This window comes from Phoca vitulina, unplaced genomic scaffold, assembly GCF_004348235.1.
Source record: "Phoca vitulina isolate PV1807 unplaced genomic scaffold, GSC_HSeal_1.0 scaffold12, whole genome shotgun sequence".
In the NCBI taxonomy this organism is placed as follows: Eukaryota; Metazoa; Chordata; class Mammalia; order Carnivora; family Phocidae; genus Phoca; species Phoca vitulina.
The window spans coordinates 45,588,031-45,611,082 of record NW_022589715.1 but is presented as its reverse complement, the minus strand read 5'-3'; the positions used below and the strand labels follow the sequence as shown (position 1 = coordinate 45,611,082).

At 37.1% G+C, this 23,052-nt stretch overlaps 1 protein-coding gene and 1 pseudogene across 3 annotated transcripts in view; both read right to left on the bottom strand.

The window, feature by feature from the left end:
• Positions 1-23,052, bottom strand: part of FBXO11 (F-box protein 11) — an 86,510-nt gene that overhangs the window by 26,470 nt on the left and 36,988 nt on the right. The gene's annotated exons all lie outside the window — the stretch shown is intronic.
• Positions 9,530-10,402, bottom strand: LOC116636316 (annotated as a pseudogene). Its single transcript, XR_004300320.1, has one exon. The product of XR_004300320.1 is annotated as a protein BEX1-like (transcript).

Below are 23,052 nucleotides of genomic sequence, written 5' to 3'. Positions count from 1 at the left end.
AAAAAAAAAAGCTAATAGATTTGATTAATATATAAAAAGTTTTAAAATTCTGCTGAGAAAATGAACACTATAAACATAATTAAAGGAGCAACACAGTAAGGAAAATATATTTGCAGTACATGTCACAGAAGGCTAATTTCCTTATTATATCTGCATGCCTACAAATCAGTATGGAAAAGATGAACAATTCAATAGAAAATCAGGCCAAGGATACGAACAGACAACTCAGAATTAAGTTTAAATGCTAATAAAAACTACAATGAGATTTTTTATGTAGCAGATTATCAAAGATCAAAAAGTGCGATCACACGCTAGTATCATCAAAGGATAGTATGTGGGGGGGAAGTTCCTAATTGCTTTAAGGACAGCAATTTGGCAATAGCTATTATTACTTAGCAATTCCATTTCTGGGAATTGATTCTGTAATTATATATTCACACATGTGGGCAAAGTACTATGTACCAAGATACCTGCTGTAGTACTGTTTATAATACTGCAGGGTAACAATCAAAATATTCATCAGTAACTATTAAACTATGATGCAGCTATACAACAGACTATTATGTGGTCACTACAAAATATAAAGCAGTTCTATACAGACTGATAAACTATTGCAAATATATAGTTAAGTATGAAAACCCCAAATATACAGAACAATGTGTTTAGTGTATGTATGTTTTGAGGCTATATAAATATGCTTATAAATACATATATTTACTAAAATATGTAAACTTCATGATGGCAGGGAGCTAACTTGAAGAGGCTTCTAGTGGCCAAAGATGGGACAATTTGAGCATCCATTAAGAATGAATGAACTGGGGCGCCTGGGTGGCTCAGTTGGTTAAGCGACTGCCTTCGGCTCAGGTCATGATCCTGGAGTCCCGGGATCGAGTCCCACATTGGGCTCCCTGCTCAGCGGGAAGCCTGCTTCTCCCTCTCCCACTCCCCCTGCTTGTGTTCCCTCTCTCGCTGTGTCTCTCTCTGTCAAATAAATAAATAAAATCTAAAAAAAAAAAAAAAAAAAGAATGAATGAACTGATCTCAGGAAACAAACTGAGGGTTGCTGGAGTGGGAGGGGGGGTGGGAGGGATGGGGTGACTGGGTGATGGACACTGGGGAGGGCAGGTGCTCTGGTAAGCGCTGTGAATTGTGCAAGACTATTGAATCTCAGATCTGTACCTCTGAAACAAATAATGCAATATATGTTAAGAAAGAAAAAAAGAAGAAGAATGTAGCAGGAGGGGAAGAATGAAGGGGGGGAAATCGGAGGGGGAGAAGAAACATGAGAGACGATGGACTCTGAAAAACAAACTGAGGGTTCTAGAGGGGAGGGGGGTGGGAGGATGGGTTAGCCTGGTGATGGGGTATTGAGGAGGGCACGTTCTGCATGGAGCACTGGGTGTTATGAACAAACAATGAATCATGGAACACTATATCTAAAACTAATGATGTAATGTATGGGCATTAACATAACAATAAAAAAATTTAAAAAAATGAATGAACTGAAAAAAATATATTTAAATCCATGAGTAATGATACTTAAAAAAAATTGTTTTTTAAAAAGGTTATTTTCGGGGCGCCTGGATGGCTCAGTCGTTAAGTGTCTGCCTTCAGCTCAGGTCATGATCCCAGAGTCCTGGGATCCAGCCCGACATCGGGCTCTCTGCTCAGAAGGAAGCCTGCTTCTCCCTCTCCCACTCCCCCTGCTTGTGTTCCCTCTCTCGCTGTCTCGTTCTGTCAAATAAATAAAAAATCTTAAAAAAAAAAAAAAAAAAAAAGGTTATTTTGAAAGATGCTAGTGAAAACCAAGTCATCATTTTGAAAACTGGTAAATAACAGGAAATAAACATTTATTCTTCCTCTCTTACATAAACTGAACACCAGATAATCAAGTATTGGCTGAGAGGAAGTTTCTCTAGAGAAACAAATACTCACTAATAAATGAAGAAATAATAAAAATTTGCAATCTCTAGAGTTAATGGATTTAACCACTGAGTATCTAGTTCCTAATATCAGAAAAAGAGAAACAACCAGACATAATAGATCTCCTGATGAAAGAACACAATAGCACCCACCAAGTTTTGCCAAAACACCTAATCTGAATCTGATCAATCCTGTAAGAAACTCTAAATGGTCAAACTTTTAACAGTTTCCTCAACAAATAAATTGCATGGGAAAAACAGGAGGGAAGAAATAAGCAAATCTAAAGCATACTGCTTAAGAATGTACACTTTGTTATTAAAATTATAAAGAAAAAGCCAAAAAATTATCATAAAAATGCTTTTTGTTGGTGAAGGAAAAGGATTATAATTGGAACAGGGCACATAAAAGGGTATTGCAGTGGCCAGCAAAGTTCTATTCCTTGACCTATTGGTATTAAAATACCCAACTTTAATAATAATTCAATGCCTTAATAATAATTCAATAACCTATATGTCTGTTTTATATGAGTTTCTCTACCTGGCTATTATTTTACAATAACAAAGATGTTTTTTAAAAGGTGGGGTTTGAAGCAGTGGAATATTAAAAAAAAGAGGTTTTTCAAACAGCAGACCTTGGGCAAATTAACATTCTTATTTATTTTTTAAAGATTTTATTTATTTATTTATTTGACACAGAGAGAGAGAGAGCACGAGAGAGGGAACACAAGCAGGGGGAGTGGGAGAGGGAGAAGCAGGCTTCCCGCCAAGCAGGGAGCCCAATGCAGGGCTCGATCCCAGGACCCCGGGATCATGACCTGAGCTGAAGGCAGTCGCTTAACCAACTGAGCCACCCAGGCGCCCCAAATTAACATTTTTAAGCCTAACTTCTCTCATCTACTAAAGATAATAGTATCTTATAGTTCACAGGGCTACTGAAGGGATTTAAATAGAATAACACATGCAAAACAGCAGTGTGCCTGGCTCATTTGAGCGTTCAATGTTTTTGCTATTATTTCATTTAAATACTATTCTATTAACATCATTTTCAAATGAAACTTGGAAAACCAAGCAAGTTTTCTAGGAACCATACTGTTGCCAATGTGGTATGCCTATTTTTGATGTCATCCCTTTGTAGTTTAATATGTGGTTAATTTCTAAAAACGTTTTGTGTGTGCTTGAAGGGAACATCTACATTCTATTTTTTAAAGTTTAAACACATCTAAAAGATCGTTTAACTCTGTTGTTCACATAATTTATGTGTTTACTTTTGTTGGGGATGGTGGTAGTGATGATCTGATTTATGAGCTTCTGAATGAAATGTGTGAAAATCCCTCACTGTATCTATAGGTAGTCCTTTATTTGTAGTATGTAAAGTTTTGCTTTGTATACTTTAAGATAATGTTATCTGGACATACAGGTTCAAGATTATTACTTCCTCTTGGTGAATTATTTCATCATTATGCAATGGTTCTCTTTATCCTTAATAAGCTTTGCCTTAAAAATCTATTTTTGCCTGAGGGCCACCTGGATGGCTTAGTCAATTGCGTCAGACTCCTGGTTTCAGCTCAGGTCATGATATAGCGGTTGTGAGACTGAGCCCCGAGTTGGGCTCCATGCTGTGTGTGGAGCCTGCTTGAGATTCTCTATCTCCCTCTGCTCCTGCTCTCTCTCTCTAATAAAAAAATAAATTAAATAAATCTATTTTTGCCTGATAATATTTTCCTAACAGCTTTTTGTTGTGTTTTATGTCAGCCTAGAATTTTTTCAACCTTGTATTTTCAACTTTTTACTTTTGGACTACATTCTAGATTTAGTTCTTAACCATGTGTTGCTAGATTTACTTTCCTTTTTAAAAAGTCTTAGGGACGCCTGGGTGGCTCAGTTGGTTAAGTGTCTGCCTTTGGCTCAGGTCATGATCCCAAGGTCCTGGGATCGAGTCCTGCATCGGGCTCCTTGCTCAGTGGAGAGCCTGCTTCTCCCTCTGCCGGCCACTCCCCCTCCTTGTGCTCTCGCTCTGACAAATAAATAAAATCTTTTAAAAAATAAAGAAAAATTTTAAAATATTTTATTCCTAAGTAATCCCTACACCCAACATGGGGCTCGAACCTAGAACCTTGGATCAAGAGTCGCATGCTCCACCAACTGAGCCAGCCAGGTGCCTCTAGATTTTCTTTCCTTTTCAGCCAAAGCAATGACATCTAATTTGCTATTTAACCCATCTCAAGGCAATATATCTCCATATATATATATATATCTCCATTTATATATATACACATATATACGTAATTTTAAAAAAAGATTTTAAGTAATCTCTACACCCAACGTGGGGCTTGAACTCACACCTGAGATCAAGAGTTGCATGCTCTACCAACTGAGCCAGCCAGGTGCCCCTCCATTATTTTATTTTTAATTTCTGAAAGTTGATTTGTTTTTCTTTTTCAAGTCTGTTTCTTTTTTATTTTATTTTTTAAAAGATTTTTGTTTATTTATTTGACAGAGAGACAGCGAGAGAGGAAACACAAGCAGGGGGTTTGGGAGAGGGAGAAGCAGGCTTCCGGCTGAGCAGGGAGCCCGATGTGGGGCTCAATCCCAGGACCCTGGGATCATGACCTGAGCCGAAGGCAGACGCCTAACGACTGAGCCACCCAGGCGCCCCACTGTTTCTTTTTTAAATAGGCCTATTACATCACCATGCCTCATCTCCGTTTTTTTATCCTTTTAAAATTTTATACATGCTTACTTTATATTCTTTTATATATATATTTTAAAGATTTTATTTATTTGTCAGAGAGAGAGACAGAGAACACAAGCAGGGGGAGAGGCAAGCAGAGGGGAAGCAGGCTCCACCTTGAGCAAGGAGCCTGATGTGGGACTCGATCCCAGGACCCTAGGATCATGACCTGAGCCAAAGGCAGCCACTTAACCAACTGAGCCACCCAGGCGTCCCTTTATATTCTTTTTTAGATTATCACTGGTCATTTAAAATTTCTGCACAATTTCGGAAGCTGTGGGTTCTAGGCCATAGGCCTGGGTCTTAGTGCTAGTTCCATTTTGAAAAGGTCCAAGGCCACATATCTCCCATCCCCATATACACACCAAATTCCACCCCAGATCCCTTAGGAGATATATCCCAGGACCAAAAGGTCCCTGTGCTATTTTATGCAGCAGCACTAACTCCCACTTACTGCTTTGATTTGACTTCTCTCATTTCTGGTTTCCTTCTCTTCTTTCCTTCTTTAGAGCTTAGCTATACACTTACAGTTTTGCTCTTGTTTTGTGTTACATTTCCGTATTTTTTTTTTTTTTTCAGCTGTGAATCAGGAATTTTATTATTATTTTTTTTAATGTTTAAGAATAACTATTCATGAGATGTTGAGTTTGTTCACTTGGGATTTAAATTTAAATGAATAAAAAGAAATCAAGATTCCCTCAAAAGTAAACATCAACCCTTTCCCCTAATCTTTTAAGATAGATCATTTCTTTGGTGTAGGACTTAAACGCTCAACTGTCTCTGCTCCAGAATGGATCCCGGAAAACTTGAATCCTGGAGAGGCAGCATCCTAACTGACGTGTGGTCTTCGTTTTCTTTCACGAAGTCCACTTCTTCAGGATTTTTGTTGGTTTGGTTTGGTTTTGCTGGGTTGTGAGATTTTTTTGGCAAGGACTGAAGAGTAGGAGACACAGTGAAATGGTAGGAAAAATGTGGGTTTCATTTGGATCACATAAGCCCACTGTGGAGCCAGGGCAGTGGCTCTTCAAATCCATCACTTAAAAATGGAAACAAAATGACCCAAACTACATTTCCGTATATTTGTAGTGTGTATGCATGTGGGGATGATATCTCTAGCAGCTTGGTTTATAATGCTCGTACCAGTTTCTTTAACACTCAGAAGTACATTCTCAAAACTTTTCATCCTATACAACCCTCTCTCTCACCCCACTCCCATTCCTATTTAAAATCTATAGATCTTATTATTACAGACACCTACACCTCACCCACCCAGCCCGGAATCCTTTCCTTCTCACCGTGAACACAACAAATATTAAAGACTGAAAAGTAAGGAATTCAGAGGTACTAATGGAAAGAAAAGGTGTTAGTTAACTCAGCTGCAACCTGAAGTTCACACCAAACAAATACATGAAGCTACATAATTTGAATTGTGTAATGCCATCGTAACCTCAACTTCCCATTTGTAAACACTGTCCTGTTCTAAAGCACTCAAAGCTCAGTTCTAGAAGAAATGTATTAAATTCTTACTTGTGCTGAGGTAAAGAATCTGTGCTAAATTTCTACATAGTCCTCATAATAAGTTACCACTGACTGTTCTGAGAATAAGTTACAGTGCTAGAAGGTATTTAAAAAGGGGTCATTCTGAAAAGATCACTTGGCCACTATTATAATAAGCAAAGAAGAAGGATTTAAAAAACAACACTCTAGTCATTAGTGTTCTCTTCATTTTTGGAATTCCTGTAGAATTGTATAAGAATCTGCAGTACTGGATAAGGACCATATATGTCATAGCTGCCTTATGTTGTTATTTACTTTTTTGTTTTATGCCATATTTTCCTAACAAAAATATAAGCTCTGAGGGCAAGGCGTCTTTTTTTTTTTTTTTTTTTTTAAGATTTATTTATTTGAGAGAGAGCGAGCAAAGGAGGGGCAGAGGGAGATGGAGAGAATCTCAAGCTGAACATGGAGTCCGGCATGGGGCTCTACACAGGGCTCAATCCCAGGACCCTGATATCATGACCTGAGCCAAAATCAAGAGTTGAATGCTTAACCGACTAAGCCACTCGGGTGCCCCAAGGCCTCTTGTTTATATACTTCCTCAGTTTCTACTTTGTTGTCCAGTAAGTACTCAATAAATGTTGATTCACATCTATGGAGAACACTTTAGTTTTATTCAATTCAAGGAATTTTTCCTAGAAACCATCACTAGTGGTGAACTATGATGATCTTACATACTACTTTACATAAAACAAAAACCTGGACAGGAACTGCTTCATTTCTTTTTACCTCCATCTCCATGAACTTATTTAACATGCACATCCATTATTTTTTGTTCCCTCCTAAAATTATGGAGAAGCATTCCCCCAAGATAGATTTGGCACATATGAAGCAAACAAAAAAAAAATTGTTAAATAAATAAACGAGACAATGAATAAAATGAATAGTTAATGTAACTGCCTAAAACTAGCTCCAATCCAAGAATCAAGAAATCATAAAATATTAGTTATTGGTTTGTTCTAACAACAGTCTAAAAGCAAGCCCTCAAAATAACATTTTGTTAAATTTTTTTTAACTTTATAGTTTCACTTTACATCTAATATTAGAATGCCTATATTTAGCAAGCTGTAATCTAAGACTAATAAAAAAAATAATTCTCAATGCCAAAAATGCTCAATTTCAACCATAACTTACAGAAAACATAATTTTCAGTTAGGAAATACTCAGCCAGCGATGTCTAAGTAGAAACAGAATGTGATCCATATATGTAATTTTTTAAAGTTATTTATTATTTTAGTGATCTCTACACCCAATGTAGGGCTGGAACTCATAACCCTGAGATCAAGTGTCACATGCTTTTCAGGATGCCTGGGTGGCTCAGTCGGTTAAGTGTCTGCCTTTGGCTCAGGTCATGATCTCAGGGTCCGGGAATGAGTCCCGCATCGGGCTCCTTGCTGAGCAGGGAGCCTGCTTCTCCCTCTGCCCCACCTCTGCTTGTGCTCGCTTGCTCTACTGACAAATAAATAAAATTAAAAGTAAAATAAATACTCTTTGAAACACACACACACACACACACACATATATATGAAAGAAAAAAGAGTTACATGCTCTTCCAGCTGAGCCAGCCAGGCACCCCTACATATGTAATATTTAGTTTAATTTTTAATATTCTAGTAGCTATATTTTAAAAAATCAGTGACACACACACACACACACACACACACACACACACTTTTATTAAGACCTTATCTGTGCTCTAGGGCCCCTGGCTGGCTCAGTCGGTAGACCTTACATAACTCTTAATCTCAGGGTTGTGAGTTTGAGCCCCACGTTGGGTACAGAGTTACTCAAAAGTAAAATCTTAAAAACAACAACAAAAAACCCTTTTCAGTGCTCTAAAAGATAAATAGTACCATACAATTTAAAAGGATGCTATACACACACACACATTAATTTTCATTTTGTAATTTTTAGATTTTACTGTAAACCCTATACAAATATACCAGAGTCTTCACTATTAATAGGAGCCAAGGTTTAAGTAAAGCTGTCTGGAAAATAAGCACACTTCTTTAACTAAAAAATAATCTTTGAAATCCTTGGTATTAAATATGACTGAAAATTTGTATTAGGATTCGTTTCAACAAAAGAAGAGACTTAAGTCTATATATTCTGAAGCTAGAAGAACATCTTAATTTTTATGCACTTAACTATTTTAAAGGCTTACAAAAAACTATACTACTGCTTGGCTGAGGTTCAAAGTCCTTTAGGTTATACAGTAACCTGAAGTTAGAGTTTATGGAATTTAATTTACAGTAATTTTTTTCACCCACAAATATTATATATATTCCACATTACTTACCCATAGCCACAGATCAGATTGGAAACTTAAGCAAATCTGTGCTAGTAACTGTGTGTTTAGAAACAGCTCCCAGTCTCACGTTGTAAAGAACCACACTTGACAACTGTTTCTAACACAGTTGGGAACTACCACAGCTTTTCCAACTACTAAAAAAATCCAATGAATAAACTGAAATGAAAATAAAATTCATTTTAAATGTTTTTTAACTTAAATATTTTATTTAAAACTTAAATATTTTACTTAAATTTTTTTCTTAAATATTCTAAGGTAGGGAGTCCAGAAATAAAGTCATAATAAAACACTGCTTTTTAAAAGCATGACTTGCTATAATCAGGTGTTTCTAATTATATACTTACAAACTTTAAAAAATATAATTATTCAAGATACCCTTATATACTTCCATTAATGTATTCAGTTATTATTTATACACATACATACACTTCTGCTAAACTTCTACCACAACATCAACTATAGGGATTATCTAAGACTGGTCAAAGAAAATATATTTATATGTTGACCACTGAATAATAATTTTTAGAAGCACTTCTTTGATACTATAAAAACTTACTGAAAACTCAAACAGGACTTCATTTCAAAAGAAAAAATTTAGACCACCTCATTCTAAATGGACTGACAGGGGCGCCTGGGTGGCTCAGCAGATTAAATGTCCAACTCTTGATTTCGGCTCAAGTCATGATGTCAGGGTAGTGAAATCCAGCCCTGAGTGGAGCCCCACTTCAGGTTCTGTGCTCTCAGTGGGGAGTCTGCTTGAGATTCTTTCCCTCTGCAGCCTCCCCCCACGCCCCATGCTCTCAAATAAAAAATAAATCTTTAAAAAAATTAAATAAACTGCCTGACATAAAGTATGTTCAACAAATATTTGCTGAATAAATGAAGACTAAATGAATGAATGTGCCACGCATGACGTGAATTACTGGTGAAACAGAGCAACCATTAATTCCTTGAATGTTTAGAAGAATTCACCAGTGGAACAGTCTGATTCTGAGCTTTTGTTGGGAGTTTTTTTTCTTTTAAACTGCTTTATTAACTTCACAATATATAATGAACATCTTGCCATGCAATAGGGTAAAACTCCCCTGCTGACAGAATCTTACATTCTGGGTCAAAATACAACATTCAATTAGAAGCTGGTCATAGGAGACCCACAAGAGACATGTAACACCAAAAGGTTTACAACAGAGGTACATTGAGAACATTAAGTTCAGGAAGCAGGTTCAGAGAAAACATCAAGATTCAAGGCATAAGGCAAAACTCATCACGATGGTCATGGTGAGGAGGGTCAGTGCTAACTGCCCACAGACTATGACTGAATTGCTTTTCCCTCAGCTGTCTCATCTCTTCCCCAATTCTTTCCATATTCTCCTCTCTCATCCTTGCCTGTGGTTCTCCAAGCCTCTGAATCATGTCCCACCTATACTGCAGGATGGGCTGCCTAACACAGAACCACCTATGATTTACTCTAGGCACACAATATTCACCAGCTTCCAAAGGGAGGGCCAAGGGCTCTCCTTTATTAGCAACTTGCTCCTTTTCATCCTTTTTTTCATTTTCCTGTTTGGCATTCTCCATGTTGAGATTTTTTTACTGCTTGTTCCTCTTTGGACGCCATTGCTCCTGGGCCTATCCTTGCAGTCTCCTCCTCCTCCTCCCAATTCTCGCCTAAGAGTGTGCCGCCACGACACTTAGACTTGCACACCTGCTTCCCCTCCGCCTCCGACTCTTTGGGGCCGCCTCTGGCCCACACGCCCTCAGGGCCACCGGGAGCAGGCACCGAGAAGCAAGTGAGTGAAGGCCCTTGTTGGGAGTTTTTTGATTACTGATTCAACCTCCTTACTAGTAATTCATCTGTTCAGATTTTCTACTTTATCATGATTCAGTCTTGGTAGGTTGTATATTTCTAGGAATTTATCCATTTCTTCTAGGGTTGTCCAATTTGTTGGCAAGTAACTGTATATTCTAATCTCTTCCAATCCTTATAACAAGAAAATCTCTTCTAATCCTTTGTATTTGTATGCTATCAGTTGTAATATTTCCTCTTTCATTTCTGATTTTGAGCCCTCTCTCCTTGTGTCTTGTGAGTCTAGCTAAAAATCTGTCAATTTTATCTTTTCAAAGAACCAGTTCTTAGTTTCCTTAATCTTTTCTATTGTCTTTTTAGTCTCTATTTTATTAATTTCTACTCTAATCTTTGTTATTTCCTTCCTTGTACTAACTTTGGGCTTCATCTGTTGTTTTTTCAGTTCCTTGAGGTATAAAGTTGTTTTAGACTTTTTTTTTTTTTGAAGATTTTATTTATTTTTTGACAGAGAGAGAGACAGCAAGAGAGGGACACAAGCAGGGGGAGTGGGAGAGGGAGAAGCAGGCTTCCCGCTGAGCAGGGAGCCCGATGCGGGGGCTCGATCCCAGGACCCTGGGATCATGACCTGAGCTGAAGGCAGATGCTTAACGACTGAGCCACCCAGGTGCCCCTGGACTTCTCGTTTCTTGAGGTAGGCATTTATTGCCACAAACTTCCCTCTTTGAACTGCTCTTGCTGCATCCCATAAATTTGTCATATTTCCATTTTCATTTGTTTCAAGGTATTTTTTTATTTCTCCTTTGATCCACTGGTTGTTCAGCAGCATACTGTTTTAATATCCACAAATTCATGAATTCGCCAGTCTTTTTGTATAATTAATTTTCTAGTTTCATACTACTGTGGTTGGAAAAGATGCCTGATATGATTTCAATCCTCTTAAATTTATTAAGACTTGTTTTGTGGTCTGACATATGATCTATTTTGGAAAACGAGTCTCTTATAAGGCAGCATACTGATAGGTCGTCTTCCTTTTATGATGGGTTCTTATTGTTATGTTCTACCAACCATTCAAAGAAGAATTAATACGAGTCCTTCTCAAGCTCTTTCAAAAAAGAAGAGGAGAAAACTCTTCCAAACTCATTTTACATTACCCCGATAGCAAACATTACTCTAATAGCAAAACCAGGTAAGGGCCACAAGAAAATTATAGGCCTAAATGTAAAAATCCTCAACAGAAGATCAGCAAACTGAATTCAACAATACATTAAAAGGATCATACACCACGATCAAGTGGGATTTATTCCAGGGATGCAAGATGGCTCAACAGCTGCACATTAGTCAATGAGATATAACATATTAACAAAGAATAAAAATCAGATGATTGTCTCAACAGATGCAGCAAGAGCATCTGACAAAATTCAACATCCATTTACAATAAAAACTCTCAACACTGTGGGTATAGAGGGAACATACTTCAACACAGTAAAGGCCATATATGACAAGCCCACAGCTAACATACTCAAGGGTGAAAAGCTAAAAGCTCTTCCTCTAAAACCAGGAACAAGACCAATAGCTCACTCCTGCCACTTTTATTCAACACAGTATTGGAAATCCTAGCCAGAGCAATTAGGCAGGACAAATAAAGGCATCCAAATTGGAAAGGAAGAAGTAAAGCTGTCACTATTTACAGATGACATTATGTTATATATAGAAGACCATAAAGCCATAAAAAACTGTTAGAATAAATTCAGTAAAGTTGCGGGATACAAAATCAATACATAAAAAGCTGCTGCATACATGAAGAATGAACTATTACAAAATAAAAATAAGAAAAAAGAAGAAACATCTTGGGGTTGTGGGATCGAGTGCTGTGTAAGACTCTGTGCTCAGCGTGGGCCTGCTTGAGACTCTCTCTCCCTCTCCCTCTGCCCCTCCTGCTCATGCTCTAAAATAAATAAAAAATAATTTAAAAAGAATTAAAAAAAAAAAGTCCAATTTACAAAAGCATCAAAAAGTATAAAATACCCAGGAATAAATTTAACCAAGGAGGTAAAAGACCTGTATATTGAAAACCGTAAGACATTAATGAAAAAAACTGAAGACACAAATAAATGGAAAGATATTCTGTGCTCGTGGATTGGAAAAATTAATATTGTTAAAGTGTCCATACTACCCAAAGCAATATATAAATTCAATGCAATCCCTCTCATAAACTCAATGGCATTTTTCATGGAAATAGAACAAACAACTCTAAAATTTATATGGAAGCATAAAAGCCCCTGCCTGATTCTTGAGGGGAACAAAGCTGAAGGCATCAGCTCCCTGATTTCAAACTTTATTACAAAGCTATAGTAATTAAAACAGTATTGTATTGGGAGTAAAAAGACACAACAATCAGCAGAAGTTCCAGAAATAAACCCACACCTATAAGGCCAATTAATTTATGACAAAGGAGCCAAGAATATAAAATGGGGAAAGGACAGTGTCTTCAATAAATGATGCTGGAAAAACTAGACAGCCTATATGCAAAAGAATGAAACTGGACCATTATCTTACACTATACACAAAAATAAACTCAAAATGGATTAAAAACTTGAAACCATTAAAACTCCTAGAAGAAAACATAGGTAGTAAACTCCTTGACACAGGTCTTGGCAATGATTTTTTTTTAATCTGACACCAAAACCAAAAACAACAAAAGCAAAAATAAGCAAGTGGGACTACCTCAAACTAAAAACCTTCTACACAGCAAAGGGAACTATCAACAAAATGAGAAGGCAACCTATTGAATGGAAGAAAGTATTTGCAAATCATGTATCTGATAAAAGGCTAATATACAAAATGTATAAAGAACTCCTACAACTCAACAGCAAAACAAAAACGAAACCCAAACAATCCAGTTCAAAATTGGGCAGAAGATTTAAATAGACATTTTCCCAAACACATACTAAGGCCAACAGGTACATGAAAAGATGTTAACATCATTAATCATTAGGGGATGCAAATCAAAACCACATGAGGGGGGCACCCGGGTGGCTCAGTTAGTTAAGCGTCGGACTCTTGATTTTGGCTCAAGTCACGATCTCAGGGTCATGTGATCGAGCCCCCTGTTGTACTCTGCACTCAGCAGAAAATGTGCTTGAGATTCTCTCCCTCAACCTCTCCCCCTCCCCCTGCTTGCTTGCTCTAAAATAAAGAAATCTTAAAAAAAACCCACAATGAGGTATCACTCATACCTGTTAGAATGGCTATTATCAAAGAAACTAGAAATAACAAGTGTTGGTGAGGATGTAGAGAAAAGGGACCCCTTGTGCATTTCTGGTGGGAATGTAAACTGGTACAGCCACTACAGAAAAGAGTATGGAGGTTCCTTAAAAAACTAAAAGCAGAACTACTATATGATCCAACAATTCCACTTCTGGCTATTATCTGAAGAAAACAGAAACACTAACACAAGAAGATATACATATCTCCCCCGCCCAATGTTCATTGCAGCATTATTTACAACAGCCAATATATGGAAACAACCTGTGTCCACTGACTGATGAATGGATAAAGAAATTGTGGTATATACACACAATGGAATATTATTCAGTCATAAAAAAGAAAGGAATCTTGCCATTTGTGGTTACATGGGTAAATCTTGAGGGCATTAATGCTAAGTGAAGTAAGTCAGATGAAGAATGACAACCACTGTATGATTTCTCTTACATGTGGAATCTAAAAAAACAAAAACAAAAAACTCCAAAGCTTATAAAAAACAAAAAAACTCCTGAAAACCACTCATAAATACAGAGAACAGACTGATAGTTGCTACAGGCAGGGTGGGTGGTAGGAGAAATGGATAAACTGTTTTTTGTTTTTAATGTCTAAATAAGTTGAAAAATAAATACAATTTTAATTGAAAGAAAGTGAGGGGAGGAAGGAAAGAAGGAAGAAGGAAGGAAGGAAATGAATCTGAAGAAAGGAGCTCCAAAGTTGTTGACAACTGTAAAAGGGGGGGGGGGGGAGAAACGGAGCGACCAAACAGAATATTGTATTTGCCCTCCAGGAATTTAGGAGAGATACAGACAACTAAACAGGCAATAAAAATACAGTATGTCACATGCTGTAATAGGAATAAGCAGAAAGTACTATGGAAATACACAAGAATATCTAACCAATATTAAATGATGTTGGGGTATTAGTGAAGATTTTTTGAAGAAAGTCCAAGCTGAGATGAATGAAAACTGGGAGTTTGTGTGTGTCAAGACCTAATGGTGCCCACCTCCAGTACAGGTCTCAAGGAACTACAAGTCACTCCATATGGCTGTATCTTTTAGCAGGGGCCAGATCATGAAGGGTGCCAAAAACACTTCAAAGAATTTAGATTTTACTTTGAAAGCCAAGGATAGCCACTGAATGTCTTTAAGCAGAACAGCGACAGTTCTGTTTTAGGAAAATTACCTGAACAGTGTAAAAACAGTAAGAAATGGATGGCACTGATAGTGGGAGACCAGTTTAGGAGGCTATGACAGTAATACAACTGAGAAGAGATAAACATGGCTTGAACTATGGTAATAAAAAGGGAAGAAGTGAATAGATTTGAGATATATGTACAAGGTAAATTCATAAAACTTGATGACTGGATGGATATGGGTGACACGAGGATGGAGCCAGGAGTAATACTTATTTGAGCAATCCAATGGATGGTGGTGTCATGTACCAAGGCAGGGATCTTTGTGGGCAAGTCATGGATGGGGAGGAGGGGAAAAAAGATGAGTTCAGGTTTGGGTTTTGAGGTACTGTGGGACACTGAAGTGGAGATTCTCAACAAACTCAAGATCCAGTGAGTGATTTAGAGATAGAGAATTTAATCACTCTGTAAATATACTATGGGAGAAGTGGAGAGTCACTAAGTATAGATTACCTATCATTATTTACATACTGTGATATAGATGCTTAATGGCAATGTGCTATCCAATCCTTGAGGAAAAGCTACATAATGCAGAGGGGACTGTTATCTATTGATGTCAAAATTATCAACACCATATATAAAAAATATCTGTGGGCCCAGAACTGGCAAGAATACATAATTCTAGCTTGATGAAAAATAAAAGAAAACCTCCAACTGACAACTACTAAATCAAGGCTTAACATCCTTTGGGAATAGCTTAATTTTCATTCTTTCCTGTTATATAATCACATTCTGTTTTCCTACGACATTTTCTCCCACCTCTTTCAGGTAAAGAAGGAGTATAGAACAGCCTCACCCCCAAAATGGAACATTTGCATTTTTTCTTCTATTGTTTTTTTACCTCCAGTTTTACCCTTCCCATATGTCTTAAATTGACAAAATTCATAAAGTAATGCAATCATTCTTTTCTATTTTATCAAACAGGAAAAAATTCCTTTTAAAGTTAGTAACTTCCACAAATTTTAAGTCGCTTTAAGTTCATTTGGACAATATTAATATTCAAAACTAGCATTACATCTAAAGTAGAAGCTGATAAGACCAGGGTATCAAGTTCATCATTAATTTAGGGTCAGAATGACCATGGCCTCAAATCAACAGTTAAGACAAACCTAATTAATTATAGGCTAATCTAGGATTCATGTAAGTCAGCAATTTTTAAAAAGCTGTTAGTTTTCATGTACTTGCTAGTCACTATGAATATAAAGATCTGCCAGAGTAGCTTGATCCTGTAGGAAGCTAGACATACAAATAATTGAAGCACGATAGTAAGCACCGTTTAAAGGCACACATAAGGTGTTAGGAAAATATAAAATAGGGCACACTAATCACCATATGCACACAGCTTAAAAGAAAACAATTTAGCTTGTCCCTAATTTTATTTTCACAATAAATTTAGCAATAAATTTAGAGTAAAGTATGAAGATCAGAATGAGAATAAGCCTTTTATAGTCTAACAAGCATTAAATGCTTAACCTGTGTTGTCAACTCAACACACATAAGAAACTATTTTTCTGAAAGAAAGACAATGGACCTCATGGAGAGACAGGAAGGCTGAGCATCATCAGTTCTCTTTCTTTCACGGTTCAAAGTTAGACCATAATTTCTGGAACTGTAAGATTTCTAGTAAGTAATGTTTTACAGATCAAGAGATTACCTGACAGGAAAGATGTTAACACTATTCTACTGAGAGAGCACCCAAGGCCCATTAAAGTTCAGCGAACTGCTTGCTGAAGGTTAGAAGTGGTAGCTAAGTAAGTTTTAGATCAATGGACTCCAAGTACAATGTTAGTTATGTGATTTGGATGTCTCAAAAGTTTAGTTTATAATACAAATGATGACAATAACAGTAACTGGACTAACAGTAGTAGCAGCAGCAATTCCACTACTGCTACTAGTACTATTACTACTACTCGTGTACCTAACACTGAACACTTACATGTGGTAAGCACTACTGTTCCAAATGTTTTATATATGTATAGGCACACCTCAGAAATGTGCAGGTTTGGTTCCAGACCACTGCAAGAAAGTGAATCAAATTAATTTCTGGTTTCCCAGTGCATGTAAAAGTTATGTTTATACTATACTGTAGGCTATTACGCATTATGTCTTAAACCCATACATACCTTAATTTAAAAAATCTTTTATTGCTAAAAATTGCTAACCATTATCTGAGCTTTCAGCGAGTCGTAATCACTGATCACAGATCATCACTATAAAATAATGAAGAAGTTTGACATATTGCAAGAATCACCAAAACATTACACACAGATACAAATGAGCAAATGCCGTTAGAAAAATAGTGCTGATAGACTTGCTCACTGCAGGGTTGCCACAAACCATCAATTTGTTAAAAGTGCAGTATCTGTGATATACAATAAAGTGAAGTGCAATAAAACAAGGTATTCCTGTATTAAGTCACTGAATCACTGTATCAACTCTGAGGAACATATTCCTAGTTTTAAGTAAGTAACTAGGCAAGGAGAGGTTAAGCATCTTGCCCCAAATCACAACAGTATCAAGTAGTAGAGGCAGAATGTGAACTCAGTCTAGCTCCAGAGCCCCATACTCTTAACCACTGTGCTATCTGAATATAAATTAGTTTTGCTAAATACTACTGGATATAGAAGTACTTAGCATTTGGAAGAACACCAGGAGTATTTATTACTATGAGTATTTAGCATATAGAAGAACAATAAATAAAACATACTCTTTTGGAAATGTTTATAGAATTTTAAAAAAATCTATTTTCACATATTTTATTAAAAGTGTTATATGCAAAACACCAGAACATACACATCAGACCCTTTATTTTCATAATGGGCATCTCCTTAGATCTTTTTGTATTATAACTATCAATAATATTTGGATATACCATACCCAAATGATTAGGGATACAGGCTCTGAAAAAACTGGCTCTTGGTTAGAATCTTGGCTTAGTAGCTAGCTGTGCAATCTTGGGACGAGTTCCTTCATCTGTCTGATTCTCAGTGCATCCATAAAATGGAAATAATAGTGCCTACCTTATAAAATGTTCTGAACATCAATACAGTACCTTGCAGAGACATCCAATGTTAGTTATTATTATCATAAATGAGATAGGATGCTGAAAGTTAGCAAGGTGCATTCAAAATATTCTAGCTACAGGCCTTTTTTATACTATCCAATTCAATCTTCAAAAAAAAACCATGAGGTAGAAATAATGATTACTAGTACAAAATATTATACTACTTATGATGGGTGTTCAGAATAGTTCTTGAATGGTCGGGGTGCCTGGGTGGCTCAGTTAAGTGGCTGACTCTTGATTTTGGCTCAGGTCAGGATCTCAAGAGTCCTGGGATGGAGCCCCGAATCAGGCTCCACCCTTAGTGGAGAGTCGGCTTGGGATTCTCTCTCTCCCTCTGCCCCTCCCCCCAGCTCTCTCTCTTTCAAATAAATCAATCTTAAAAAAAAAAAGAAAATATAGTGTGAAATCCACAAATGCCATGGGCTGACTACAAAAAAAATGAATAGTGATTCCTTTAAATATCAGTAGTCATTCTGGGAGGCTATAAAATTATTCCAACAATCCTGCCACAACTGAAGTTATTCGTCACACTAATTTTTTTCTAATTATAAAAATATGTCCACTTAGAAAATCTGAAGAAAAACACCAAAGGAAAAAAAGTTACTGAAAATCCCATCACTCAGAGTTTATTCCCATTAATATTTTAGGATTCTTCTACTTATTTTTCTCTATGCAAATTATATAATTTAATTGAAATACTGTATGTACTGCTTTGTACCTTGCTTTTTTTCATTGCATCATGAATATGAAATATGTTTATGATACAGGTCATGAAATTTTCTGAAACATGGTTTTCAATGGCTATAGAACATAAAGGTTCCATTATTTATTTAATTAGCTCCTTGTTAAATTTAATCAGTTCCCTCTTACTAAAGTTTCCACTTTTTTCCCTGGCCATTTTTGTAAATTCTTTCAATTCAAGACAAAAATTTACCCTTTCGGGAGAGATGATTTTTGACATTAGCTTTATGTTATTCAGTGTAAAATAAGATAACTTAAGCTACGAAGTATTAACAGTTATTAGTTTAACAATAGTTGGTTTAGAGAGAGTAACTTCTCAAACAGCTAGTAAGTAGCAAGGCTGGGATTTGGTTCAGGAATCCAGTCTTCTGTTCCATACTGTCCGCCTAACAACATCAACAACACAACCAACACCACCAGCCAACAACACTAATAAAGTGTAGCTAACATTTTATCAATGTGTCAGGTAGTGTGATCATTATTTTACATATATTATCTCTATACTCCTGTAAAGAACACCTATTATCAGTCAACTTAGTCTATTCTGTTTATATATGTATTTATATCTATGTGCCTTTATTCATTGTGGTCTTCCTTCTTACAGTATCCATCTCTTTTCTCTCTACTTACATAAGGTTATAGTTGTGTTCTGGCAAGTCCCATGTTTTCTATCTATAAAGCCTTTCCCAACATCCCCATTTCATATTGCTTTAATTCCAACTTATAAAAAGTCAAATCAAGGGGCGCCTGGGTGGCTCAGTTGTTAAGCATCTGCCTTCGGCTCAGGTCATGATCCCAGGGTCCTGGGACTGAGCCCTGCATGGGGCTCTCTGCTCAGCGGGAAGCCTGCTTCTCCCTCTCCCACTCCCCCTGCTTGTGTTCCTTCTCTCGCTGTGTCTCTCTCTGTCAAATAAATTTAAAAAAATCATAAAAAAAAAAAGTCAAATCAAGTGTTGAGCGTTAGAAAGAAAACTAATTATAACACTTTGGGCAAATCAATCAACCTCTCTACACCTCAATTCTTTGCCTGCAAACTGAGAGGGATGGACTAGATCAGCCGTCCTCAAATTCTAGCACAGATCAGAATCATGTGGAGATCTTATTAAAACACAATGCTGAGCTCCACTCCCAGTGTTTCTGAATCAGAAATGGGAGAGGGGGGGAGTAAGAATTTACACTGCCATCAAGTTCCAAGGATGTTGCTACTGTTGGGTCAGGAGTCACATTTTTGAGAATCACTGGGGCCACACAAAGTCCTTAAAAAAGCCAAGGGTAAAGGGAATGCTCTTTTACTCTGTTTAAAAAAAAAAAAAGGAAAAATTTCAGTTAGTGTTGTAACATTTAATAATTAAACCTTTCACTAAGGAGGTGGCTTAGGCAGCAATGTGCATATAAACTAGGATACAATAAAAAGACTCCTTCAATAATGGCAATAAACCAGAAAGGCCTGGATTAAGGTGGTGGTAGTAAAGAGGAAAAAAAAAAAAAAAAACCTCCCCCAAATTACACATCAGTCACTCTTCTCTGCTAAAGTTTTTGTCATTATCCAATGGAAAGCTGTACATATACACACTGCTATTATCTAGAAACACAACATGAAATCAGGAATCGTTTTCTGCCACAGTAAAATCACTACATTATCAATAGGGATCTAATGTTCAAGATACTTTCTTAATATATGTCAACTTTAAACTTTTTTTGAAAAAGATTTTATTTAGTTGAGAGAGAGAGAGAGAGACACAGCGAGAGAGGGAACACAAGCAGGGAGAGTGGGAGAGGGAGAAGCAGACTCCCCGCTGAGCAGGGAGACTGATGTGGGGCTCCATCCCAGGACCCTGGGATCATGACCTGAGCTGAAGGCAGAGGCTTAACGACTGAGCCACCCGGGTGCCCCTAACTAATTTATTTTAGAGAGGGAGAGAAAGTGCACACATGCGTGAGAGCGAGCAGGGGGAGGGGCAGAGGATCTCAAGCCGACTCCTAGATGAGCACAGAGCCCGACACAGGGCTCAATCTCAGGACACGGAGATCATGATATGAGCTGAAACCAAGAGTGGGACGTTCAACTGACTGAGCCACCCAGGTGCCCTATCATATTGACCTGAACTTTTAAAAATAAAAACCTGGGAGAAAATGGCAGAGTAGGTAGACTCATTTTATCTCTAAGACTCTTCAACATTATTAGTAAGGAAATAAGAAGATACAAAGCACTACAACAGAGGGACAGGATAAAGTCATCAGAACACAAGAGATTTCAATGGACTTCTCAAAGACACAAACATAAACAAGTATTGACTACAGAAGCAAAGCAGAGAAAGCTACTGCCTACAAAAGCATGTTAGAGGCTACAACAGAAGAAGGAGCTGTCATATTCTCTCAAAATCTCAGAGGAGCTCTAAACTCTGGTAAGTGCAAGTACAGTAAAGAACAATCATGATATGTGGATCTGAAAGCAAGGACATTCGTTATAGATCAATAAAAGGAAGTCAAGTCTTCTCATCAAACCACCAAACAAGAGTGAAGGTAAAATAAAGAAATTTCCAGACATTCCGAGACTTACAAAGTTGGTCTCCTATATAACCTTATTCTTAGGAAGTTACTTGATGATATATTTCAATAAAACTTGGGAGTAAACACAGAAGAAGATATGGGATCCAGAAATTAATGAAGTTATCACAGAAAAGCAACAAAAGGAAGAAATTCTAAGATAAAGGGTGTGAAGCAGGCCTGAAGAAACTACAGATTGGAATAAGACTCCAAAGAGCTGCAGGAATGAAATTTCCTAATTTCACAGGGTAAATTAATAGGTTAGAGAGTAAGAAACTTAGAACAACTTAAAGACATGATAAAGGCAACAGGTGAAATGTAAAAAAGAATCCATTGGAACAGTTAGGAATGGTCTCTCTTCAGAGGCCTAGGAATAACAGTAGTAAGCAGAGGAGAAAAAGAAACTAGTACATACTTGGTGCTACAGAGAAAATATCTCCATATTCATAGTAAGATGAACACTGCTATTTTTCAACTTCTAGAATCAATCTACATACAGATCACTGAAAAACACTTTACTAGCAATATGATAAATATGTTCTCAATGCAGACTGAGATTGATAATGACAATGCATAGCTAAAACAGCTTAGTGGTGAAAGTCAAGAACCATGAAGTACCATCCTCATCTTATAGAAGAGGGAGTCTATAGATATTATTCTTAGTTGAGGAAATGTAAAATTAAGCTTTATGTGTTTTAAAGTTATATTGGGTTGAGGTGGGTGGCGGAAATGCTGTAAGTAAACCAACACAGCAGAAATCAACAATGTTTAAATTTGATGGAGAAATAGAAGAATAAGATTTGATCAGCCAGGGGTGCCTGGGTGGCTCAGTTGGGTGGACATCTGTCTTTGGCTCAGGTCATGATCTCAGGGTCCTAGGATCGAGCCCCGCATCGGACTCCCTGCTCAGCAGGGAGTCTGCTTCTCCCTCTCCATCTGCCTCTCCCCCAGCTCATGCACGCTCTCTCACCCTCACTCTCTCTCAAATAGAATCTTTAAAAAAAAAAAAAAAAAAAAAAAGATTTGATCAGCCAAAACAGCACGCTACTTATGCACAGAAACTCATCAACTTTACTCAAAGTTCACTGTTCAGGATTCATGTATCTTTACTCTGCACACATTTTTTTTTTTTTAAAAATTAAAGCATCAGATTTCCAAGTCTTTATACCCAGTAGTGCATAAAGATTTGTTATCTAAGGACTACATAAACAGTATATAAATTGCCCCAGTCAACAGAGAACATGCCACTTCTTTGGAGAGAAAAGACATACACAGCAATTAACGAACAAACTCCCTCTCTCCCTCTCAATGTGCCAGAGTACCAGATCATGTCTGACGATTAGAGACCATGAATATAAAATAAGATGCTATTTCTGTAGTGCAAATGATTTATATAAAAGAAACTATAGACAAGCAGTAAAAATAAAAGTAAATGTAGCTCAGAATCAGAGGGAAAGAAAGATTTCATGGAATAGAAAGATGTGGGGCTTCAGGATAAGATATGGGCAGACTATGAAAGATGAAAAACTAGGTCTTCAGAAAGGGACATTAAAAAAAAAAAAGAAGTAAGAAGTCCAGTGAGGCTGTCTTACTCAGGAGCTTTCATGGGAAGACAAAGGAAGCTAGAGGAAAAAGTCTTCAGGAACCCAGAGGCACTGAACAAATGAATATGCAAAAGTGGCAGAGGTAAGAGTACACATATTTTTTTAATTTTCATTTTTTATTTAAATTCAATTAATTAACATATATTATTAGTTTCAGAGGTAGAGGTCAGTGATTCATCAGTCTTATATAATACCCAGTGCTCATTACATCACGTGACCTCCTTAATGTCCATCACCCACTTACCCCATTCCCCCACCACCTGCCCCCTCCAGCAGCCCTCAGTTTGTTTCCTATGATAAGGGTCTCTTCTG